Below are 10554 nucleotides of genomic sequence, written 5' to 3'. Positions count from 1 at the left end.
CTGCAGCATACACTTTATTCAGTATTGTTGCAGTGAATTAAGACTACATTCATCTTTCAATATGGAAAACTACTGTGGAATAAGCTTACAATGCAATTACGGCTCCTCTGACTGTTTTCACAGGTTTGAACTCAGTTTTCCTAGCTCCTTCAAGTGAGCTTTCTTTGGACAGGGATTCAGCTGAGTGATCAGGGTGCATTTGTATCCCAGAATGGAAGATCTGCACCTGAAGTCGGTGCAGAATAGCTCGTCTGTTTTCCACTGTCACCTTGGTTTACTCTGTAATAACTTCCTTGTGCACACAGGGTTTTAGACTGACTATGGTTATAGCCAAGTGAGCCAGATGATGTCTTCTAAGCTCAACCTGCAGCATCCTAAAGTACCTGCTTAGATTAGCACTTCACCATGGAGCTGCTGAAGTCCCCTGCACCCACAACTGTGTCTGCAAGGAGAACCATGGGCATGGGAGTGGTATGTCTTGCTTATATGTTGAGCTGGCAAGACACAAACCAGGTCTAGTTCACAGTGACCCCATGTTGTGACTGAGCTCATTAGGCTTACTGAAAGGCAGGTATATACATTAGGGTGTGGTACATTGCTAGCAGCCTGACATGATCCCCAGCATGATTAGGTTCTTCCCTGCATTTGGAGCTGGGTTCTTTTCCCCTCAGTACCACTTGGTCTGCTGTGTATAGGGACGTTGCAAACTAAGAGGGAAAAATTGTCATAAATGGTAGTGCACTTAAACTTAGGTTTTGTAATGATTAATCTGTACCTTCCTTCTTGGCCCAGTCCACAGTGCCTATACAAAAAGTATTTATCTACATGGAAAATTTTGGAGGTGCACGTTTATTCAAATACAGTTGCATTACTATGAACTCAGAAGTATGTACTCCCAGTACCTGGATAATTTTTTGCAGGTAAGTCATAGCAAAGCATGCCTAACATGAGAGCTGTTACTGGTTTATTTTTCTTGCAGCAGAATTTGAATGCCCATGTAGAAAATTACACCTTTATAGCTATGTGTTCAATAGTACAGAAAAATAGCTACACTTGTGTAATTATACTGACATACAACTTAGATCAGGGCCTTAGGTACTTTAATTGCTTATACTGAGAATGTTAAACTTAGATTATCTCCCACTGAGGATAGCAGGAAAATTCCCATAAATTTCAGTGGGACTTACACTCTGTCTTTAAACAGAATTACTGAGGATCAGAAGTAACTTGTAGTATTGATCACTTCTTCTGGTCATTTGTTCTACCATTTTTATTTTGTATGATTAAAACAACAGTGACAAACACAACAAAATTTTAAAAGATAAAAATTCACTTGTATTTAATATAACAGGACCCTGTAATCAGGTTATCTCTACTACATTTTTACAGCAGGAAGAAAGTCACATCTATTGAGAATACTGTTCTGTTTAAAAGCATGCTTCTGAGGACATAGGATTAACTGTGAATAGTATGTTCTTAATGTTGGACTGGTGCAAGGTCTTGTTTAAAATTGCTAGGTAAGAGATATCAGAGAGAATATGTTTTGGTCTATAATAAAATTTCATAGCTAAGGTGCAGCCCTTCAGAAAGCTGTTATTTTTCTAAGAGAAACACAGCTAAAGAGCATCTCTTCTTGTACACATAAATAACACAAAAAACCTACATTGCACAAAAACCATTTATTATCTTTTTGCCAAGATATCATTCATTCTTAGACATTAATTTATTAATTTAGAAAGGGTATCATAAGCTGGAATAATTTTAGCTGGAAACATAGGTAGGAAAAGCATGTCCCAGAGATATTACATTAAAAGAATTTTTAAGACTTAGGTCAGCCTCAATACGAGACCCTTAAGGTTGATTTGAGGCAAAAACATCCCCCAATCATGGTGAATGCATTCTTGTCAAAGCCAGACATCATGTGAATCAGTGATTCTGGAGAATAGAAACCACCTGGCTGGATGAGTTTTGAGACAAAAGACCGTGTTCCTGAAAGCAGCAGGGCAGGGAGTTGTGCATGTTTGATTTATTTTTTCCCACACTTTGTTTATTCATTTAAAGGCAGTATATTATGTTCTGTTTTCTGTGTTTCAAACATCTGTTATTTTGCATGTTCATTTGCCAGTTAATCAAGTTCTTTCCCTTTCCAACAATTGTACTGGGAACAATCAATCAATTAGCTGCAGAAAAAAAGAATAGTAAGATGTCTGGCTAATATACAACCTATAATATGAAAAGAAAAGGCAGCCTTCTGAAGTATGTAAATATAAACAACATCAAACATCTGTACAACAAAGAGAAACTCTATCACCAGCAGGCAAAAATTCCAGAAATTGAAAGCCTAAATTCCCTGCTGAAGGGGGAGGAGAGCATGAGAAAGGGAGAGCAGAATTAAGAGGGGTAATTAACAACAATGAAGTTTGCAGTTTCTACCCTTTTAAGCCATAGATGTCGCAGACATTCATGTGAATTTCCCAGCAGAGGCTGTACCAAATAGCTGCAGTCAGGCTAGGAGGGCTGCTGAGGCTGATAATGCCACGGGATCACCCTGCTGCTGGGCTGAACCTGTCACCTGCAGAGCAAATTTGCCTTGACTACCCTTGCTCCCTGCAATGCTCCTTTCCCTTACTCCCCAAGTATGCAGGACACCTACACCAATGTACCCATTCGGTAATCTTGGCCCATAAAGATTTTGGTATGAGTCTCATGGGAAAGCTGGCCAATTCAGCGATGGGTGGTCAGTGGAGGATCATAGCTGACGTCCTGCAGGAGACTCTGTTGTGCCAATGAGTCCCTGCTAACAGCAGCTGGAAAGACCAGGTGTGACAGTAGCCAAGGGAAAATCAAACTCAGTGTAGGTAACTGACAAAGCGGAATAACAACAAGTGGCAAACCAAATGCTTATTGGTCTACAGTAAATTTATATACCCATACTACAGTCTTGAAAAATATTGTTTAGCATGTCACCAGTAAGTTTCATTCCCCAGTGAAACTGATTGCGTTATTAATGTGGTATCAGTTAGGAGTTTTCCATGGGACCTCGAGGGAATATCCAGACAGATCAAGATGTGATAACAGTACTGATTGTCTACTCTTTTTACTAGTCAGATTGCTTAGATTTACAAAGCTCTGAGTTGTAGTAAAAATATTTTTCTACTCACATAGGGTTTTACAGTGTGGAAACTTGTAAATGTCAGAACTGAATAACTGTAACTATAAAAAACCACAGAGTTATTTTGCTGGATCAGCTCAGTGTTTAACTTTCTGACCATTTTTATATGTTAAACATATATAAAATTTTTAGCTCAATCTGAGATCTAGGAGCTTGAAGAAAGATTTAGGAAAGAATTAGGGATTTCAAAGCAATTAGAGCAGAATCATTTAATGATTCTAAGTTTTGTCAGGTCTTGCTCAAGTAAATAGGTGTTAAGGACACTGAAATGCTAACATACGTTTAGGAGAAATCAGACTGCAGTGAGAGGAATATTAACAGACAAGAGTTTTCCTGGAATTATGGGTCCTGAAAAATTCCTAATTTGATACTTTTTGGGAATAACTGTGCCTCATTCTAGTTTAACTTGCTCTGTAAGTCAATTAAATCACAAAGTAGTAAGACCTTATTTTAAAATGCAATAGTATCACACACAGATCTAATTATGAACAGTTACTGTATTTAACTCCACGCCATGTCAGAACCAGAGTAACATCAAAGTTCAGGTGAACACCTTGTGGGCTTTAATTTAACAGATTGAAGAAGAGATTTGTGGTTTGCTTAATTTTATTTCTTTAAAGAACAAAGGGACTTGTATTAGTTTTATTTTCACATCTGCAGAGTTTAGAGTGAAGCTCTATTATCTCCATTTGGTTTTCTCATGGATGACTAAAATTTTCTAGAAGTTAGGTTGTCATGTGCGAAGGACTTACAAAATATTGACCTATCAGCACACAGTAAATCCTTTACAGTCTTTTCAAACGCAGTCATCGTGTGGCGGCTGTACTTCACTCAGGAAAAACAGAATTATACAAATACAAATATTGTTCAGTTTTATTGGCACATTATTGAGCAAGATAGCAGCTACACATTTGAAATATGAACATGCTTTGATGTAATTTTTATTGCTTTGTAGACAGTATTTTCCTTTTCAGGTACTCCAGGTTTTAACTGGTGAAGACTTAACTAATCAACAATGTCTATTTTTTTAGTGTGCCTTGTATTGTCTCAGTTAGTCATGACAGGAGCAGATGGAGCAGTGAGTCACTGACCAGACATTATTAGAGCTGTGACAACAAGAAACTGGATGAAACCTCTAAAATATCTGCTTTCCAGACCACAGAAATATAGCATATTGAATTTGCTTTGACTTATGTGAACTGCAAAGCCTGGTAAGGACTCTTTTCTACAATCACAAGGATAAATTATCTACATAGGCAAACAGCTGTGTTCTAGCACATTTCCTAGACACTTTAAATACCACTGCAAGCCATTGGCTCTGTTTAAAAATAATGATCTGTGGCAATATGGTTCTGAAAGTTATAAGAAAGCATTTTGTTCTATTTGTAATGCATAAGTCCATGGCAGTGGATGGAAATCTTTCTGCTGCTCAAATGTATTGTGTGTCTGCATTCAGACATGTAGACATGGCACTTAGGGACATGGTTTAGTGCTGGACTTGGCAGTGTTAGGTTTACAGTAGGACCCAATGATCTTAAAGGTCTTTTCCAACCTAGAGGATTCTCTGCTTCTATACAATCAAATTACACTTTAAAACTTGTGCATGCCATATTATTCTAAGTATCTGAGAAGTGCAATATTATCTGATAAATGAAAATATAAATTCTTTTTACAGAAGTGTGCACATGTATTTTTTTGAGGGAGGGAGAGGGTGTCAACTGACAGTTCGTAGCTACAAACACTTTTGTGAGGACTGTCGTATTTCATGCTTTTAAGACTTGGTGGGTAAGAAAAAGGTGTGAAATACAGGACCTCTATCTCTGATCTTTTTCAGAGTATATTTCAGATCAGTAAGTAACAGTTGAAAGTTTTTAGTGATTCATATTAAATGAATATCTCCACTCAGTTTGCAGTAGATACATAGTTGATAGCTTTGCTGATACCACTTCCAAAAAGCAAGAGGGTTGGCTATCAACAAATATTAAGCCATTCTCTCCTTATCAGAGGGGATCCTTCCAGGCCACTGTTGAATCCTGTTGCCTGCATAGGATAGGGAAGCAGGTCCCCTTTTGCTCAGAGGTGATATATGTAGAGAGAAGCTATCCTAGATTCAAATGTTTTAGTCTATTCCATGGCATTACTTGGGGAGCAGTCCTGTTAGCTTCAGCAGTTTGTAACATGAAGTTAGGTATGACCTCAGTCTTGGTACATGTCTCATGTCCTAGCCTCAGTTCCCCTATTCTGCTTCTTGAAATTGTACTGTAGGCAAACATAACATGTATATATGAAAGTTGGGACAAAAGAATCAAGAAATGGGCAAAGAGCTGCTGTGAAATCAGGTCAACGGTGACTCATGAAGAACGTATCTGCAAGAGAAGGAACCAAACGTAGGGAGAGATTAAGTGGGTTGAAGGTAGACAGGAACTCATACAAGAAGAATTGAAAAGTTAACCCCTAGAGCAGTAAGGACATTTTCTGCAGTGACAGAAAACTGGCTTGGGATGTGGGAAGAGAGCAGCAGTGTGATGGAAATGCTGCGGCGAAAAAGTGCTTGGGAGTGATTGTATGAAAGAAAGTGACATGGACAAAACAATGAAGCTTTAGCAGGGAAACAAAAAAGCTAGTTCAGAAGAGGAAAGGACTGCAGGAAGTAAAACCTGAAGCTAGTTTAAAGGAGAATGAAAATAGAAAATGTGCTTGCATGGAATGAGGGACATAGGAGAAGAAAGAACCAAATGCACAGTGAGAAATGGAAAACTTTTATCATACATGTAATACAAAAACCCAGACATTTAATTTGAGGAAAAAACTGCTTGACTTTTTTTTTTTTTTTTTCTTTACAAAACATAGGGAATCTAATGTGTAATATGCTTTGGTTGTGTATGAGGATAAAATTTTTTTCATCCCTTGCCCATGAATGTGTGTCATACGTTGACCAGTTTTCTCCTCTTTTATGTTATAAATTGCACTTGCTGCTACCAAAAGCCACGGAGATAATATTTGTGTTAGGAGAACATTACAGGCCATGGATCAGCCATCCCCTTCAACCTTTGCAGATTCTAGGCATTCAAGAAATACCCCAAAGGGCACAATGTCATTTATTCCTCAAGCCTTTCTCAAAACAATAAGCAAGTAAGTGAGGGCAAAATACACGAGGTTTGCAGCATGACAGCAACAATTTCCTAGATGACTCACTAGCCAGTAGGTTGTCTAAGGATTTGCCCTAATCATACAAGCAATCCAATCTTCCCTCTTGTGGATTTGTCTTCTGTAACGTATATAGCCTTTCTCTTCCAGATTTCCACTCTCTCTAAACAGTACATTGTAAGTGAGCATCGTTATTCTTCTTGTTTAGTATGTAGTCAAAACTTAGTGTCATTGTCATTTCAAAATAAAGAAAAATGCAAACAATGTGATAAAACCTTATAAGAAACTCAGTCATTCCTATATTCCAGTTTTCCATTCCCTATTGTAAATATATTGTATGAACCTATTTCCCCTGTGCCTGTGTATCTAACTTCACAGGGCATTATGATTTATTTATTTAACAAAACGCAAACCAGAACTTAAGCTAAAATTGGGCATTGTACTTTACTTTCACAAATTTTAGCAGATTTGTCATTATTTGTATCCATGTAAGAGGAACAGCTCTAGTATTTCCAGTTTTTAAATTGCCTGCCATCCTGAATTATGGTATTTTGTGCATCTTTCCATTATGAAATTGCTGTTTGCTTTAATTAGTATTACTTCAAGGATGGGTATTGCTGCCTTTTTTTAAAAAAATAGTTTCGTGCCACACAGTTTTTTGTGGTTGTTATGGTGAATAAGTTTGTGTATTAAATAGAAGAGAACAGAAATACCACAATAAAGGTTAGCCATTCACAGCTGGCTGCTTCCCTAAGGCTACAAAAACATATGAATCCTTCATTTGGAAAGATCTGACTTTTAAAACTCATAAATTAAAGATGCTCTAATCCATTTGCTGAAACTAGGACTAGCCAGTATTCTCAGCTGACTAAGTATCCTCAAAGTTGCTAGTGCAAGTACAAAGTCATTGATACACTGATATTTAACTTGCATATGATCCTTGTTAAAGTACACAAGAAAAAGCCATTAAATGTTTCAGAACAAAGAAATATATTTCATTAAGAAAAAATAGGTGCTCCCTCCATCTTGCCTTACTTGAGCTTGTGAATCATTACATGATCCATTTTCTTCATGGTATGTTTTTCTACTTCAGTACACTATGTCCCCACATCACCTGTTTTTCAAGGTTGTTGTTGAAGCCAAGAAAACAAGGATTCCTCTGTGGAAACTGGTTCATTCAATTCAACCAATTATTCAATTTCTCTTGCAGTTTTCCTTTTCTGATAAGAAATGATCACTGGTGACTCAATTTCTTACATCTGAAGACACAGGAAGTGCACAGAGAAAGGAAAAGGTGGTGAACCCTGGTAACCCCCCTCACAGATCATAAAGATTTGGGAGACACTCTCTCTGTGTCCCTCCCTGCATCTCCTACCTCACCTTCCACTTGCTTACTACCCTGGAGAGATCTGCCTCTTTCCTGAAGCATTTCAGTCGCTGCTCACCTGCAAGCATGCGAGAAGTCTAAGTAAGATTCCACTAAAAAGAGGCTTTTGGGAGTAGACATCCGTTCTGGCATTACTGGTTCCAACCCGCTTGCAAAACCAGCAACAAATAATTGCAGGCAACACTCTCATAAATATTCTGAGATATACTTTCTGGATAATGTAAAAGAACTCTCACTGTCTTGAACGTATATTCAGCTGCTATTTTCCAGCATTTTTCCAATATTCTTCTCGCAAGATACTTAAATTCCTAGTGAAATATAAGGGCAACGTTCATAATCCATATGGAATATCATTTGAAAAAAGTATTATTGCGTATCCCTCTGTAAAGTCACATTATCTGCAATGTATTTGGGCTCTTGTTATTATTTAGCTCTAATACAGAATTCCTATGCACACAAAATATTTTTAAACAGTTTTCTTTTGAATTCAGGATCTTTTAAAATTTGAAGTAGTGGACTGTGATATCTCTCGCAGATTTTGAAACTAGATTTTGATTGTTTACGTATTAAAAAATAAACCTACTAAAATAACAGAATTGGGACTGGGTCATCTACATGGAAAAGTTTTCATAGCTATCTTGCTTCTTAAAAAAATCAAATACTTCTGTATACTTCAATACAAGTAAAGATTGTGCTTTTGATGGAGACCTGAATCCTATGTTATTTAAGAATCAGAAAGGAACTGGGAGCAGAAGCAATGACCAAACTACAAAAATTACAGCAAGTACTTTGTTTTGCAAGTTATTTTCAAGTACTTAAATGTGAGTGGGCCAGAGCGGTGCTGTAAAATGCAAAGAAATTTTTGTGGTCACATTTTAGGAACAGGATCCACCTGCCCTCTACAAAATAAAATCTAGGTGACATTAACATGACAAATGACCCAAAGGAGAGGTAAAAGAGTGACATATGGATAGCAATGGCAACAAGAATTGCTGCATTGCTGCAAGAACTATGAAAATAAACAAGTAGTACCATGAAAGCAATCAGGACAAGACCTCCCAGAACATGAAGATTGTCATTGTCCATAAAATGCTGTTAAAACTGATCACCAGAAACTACAAATAAGCACTAAAATGAGATGCTTTACAAACAGTGGGTATTGCAATGCTGCAGCAGGCATGAGTGCCAGGGTGGTGACACCAAAGCAGCTCTGATGGAGGAGTGATTTGCAATTGTTTCCAGGTGCCCTAAGTGTTACCAGGAGATACGTGGGAGCACAGCAACAGTTGAAGAGGATCACAGACTGTTTAAAACAAGCATTTAGCTTTTGCACTTAGTCTGAAAGTTACAAAAATATGGCTTGCCTGAAAGCTGTGAGCCCTGCACTGATCTTATACTGTGCAAAGAAAAGGAAGAATAGTTGGAAGAAGTTTACCAAATTTATCATTCAGAAACAGGTTGTCAGAAAGGATAAAAAAAGGTGAAGTGGCTGCTTTAAACAAAGAAAAAACAATAAAATCACAGTGGCTGCAGAAAAGCAGAGTATTCATTAGCCATAGGAACAACTGGAATTAAAAGTACAAGTTGTGGAAAGAGAGCGATTACTGAAAGAAGAGAATATACTGATTTCAACTAAAATTCATCAAGAACTTCTCAAAAGCATTAACAATATCCACTTTACTATGATCTTTTGCGAAAGAGGAAGAAACAGCCATAATTTCCCCCAAATGAATGAATGGATTTAAAAAATTACCATTTGTGCAAAGTAGCAAGGACAGAATCTGGAGGAACTGAGGGAACATTAATAAAGTGTCTGGCAAAGCAATCAATGACTGATTTGAACATAGACATACAACTACCAGTTGTATTTTAAAATAAACTAATGAATCAGCATGGTTGTCAGCAAAGTAAGTCATGGTAACTTTCTAGATCATGCTCTAATGCGATGAGGTGATGGGTGCAGAGCAGAAGTGAGATAACTATGCAGAGACAGTGCAATGAAAGACTCATCTGCATTGGGGATTTGCCCAGAATGAGTGAATAATTTACTGGGCCAGTGACTCAAGTCACATTCTTTTCACTTACGAAACCTTTCAGTTTTTGAATACTGTGACTTCTCTGGCTTTTGGAAGTATCTTAGTCTTCCAAGAGCACACTTTTTATTTCAGCACCTTTGAGCATCTTTCTGCAAATAGGCTAGAGGTTACATCCTTGTCCGTTACACAGAATATCAGTTGCTGAGGATCTTTGATTTGTGTGCCATACTTTGGGGTTAGGAGACAATCCTTGTACTGACAGCATTGTTGAAAGCTTTTTTAGGGCAATGCCATGCAAGGTAGTAGAGGCCAGATTTCACAAGATTTCTGAATTCTTCAAGAATTCTTCTAGAATTCTTCATGATTTCTGAATTCTTCTGTGATTTCTGAATTCTTCTGAATTCTTCACATTATTTCTAAATCCTTCTCCCTGTGGTAAAACGGACTGCCTTGCACCTGGGAGCCAGGTTGGGTAAGGGACAGACCATCATCTTTCAAAGCTTTCTTTCTTGTGCCCACCCTAACACCCCTGTGCAAATCTCTGCTTTTATTCCCTCGGCATCGTTATGGCTGTGCCCAGGGAAGATCTCTGCTGACATTAGTCAACAGGTCCAGAGTTGGCCTTCTGTTTCAGACTTGCCTAAAAATCAGCTTGCAGTTTCTTTCATTCCTGCTCCCTGGGGATTTAAGATTAGACTTTGAAGACGTATTTCCTTTCTGTATTTCAAGTTTAATCACTTTTATTTTAACAAAATGTATTCCTGGTTCTGTTTTGTTTAGATAATATCATTCTCTTCAGTTCTAATAACATT

The sequence above is a fragment of the Falco punctatus genome (genome assembly GCF_963210335.1).
Source record: "Falco punctatus genome assembly, chromosome: 10".
Taxonomy (NCBI): domain Eukaryota; kingdom Metazoa; phylum Chordata; class Aves; order Falconiformes; family Falconidae; genus Falco; species Falco punctatus.
The sequence above is the reverse complement of the archived record's forward strand: the minus strand, read 5'-3'. Positions refer to the sequence as shown.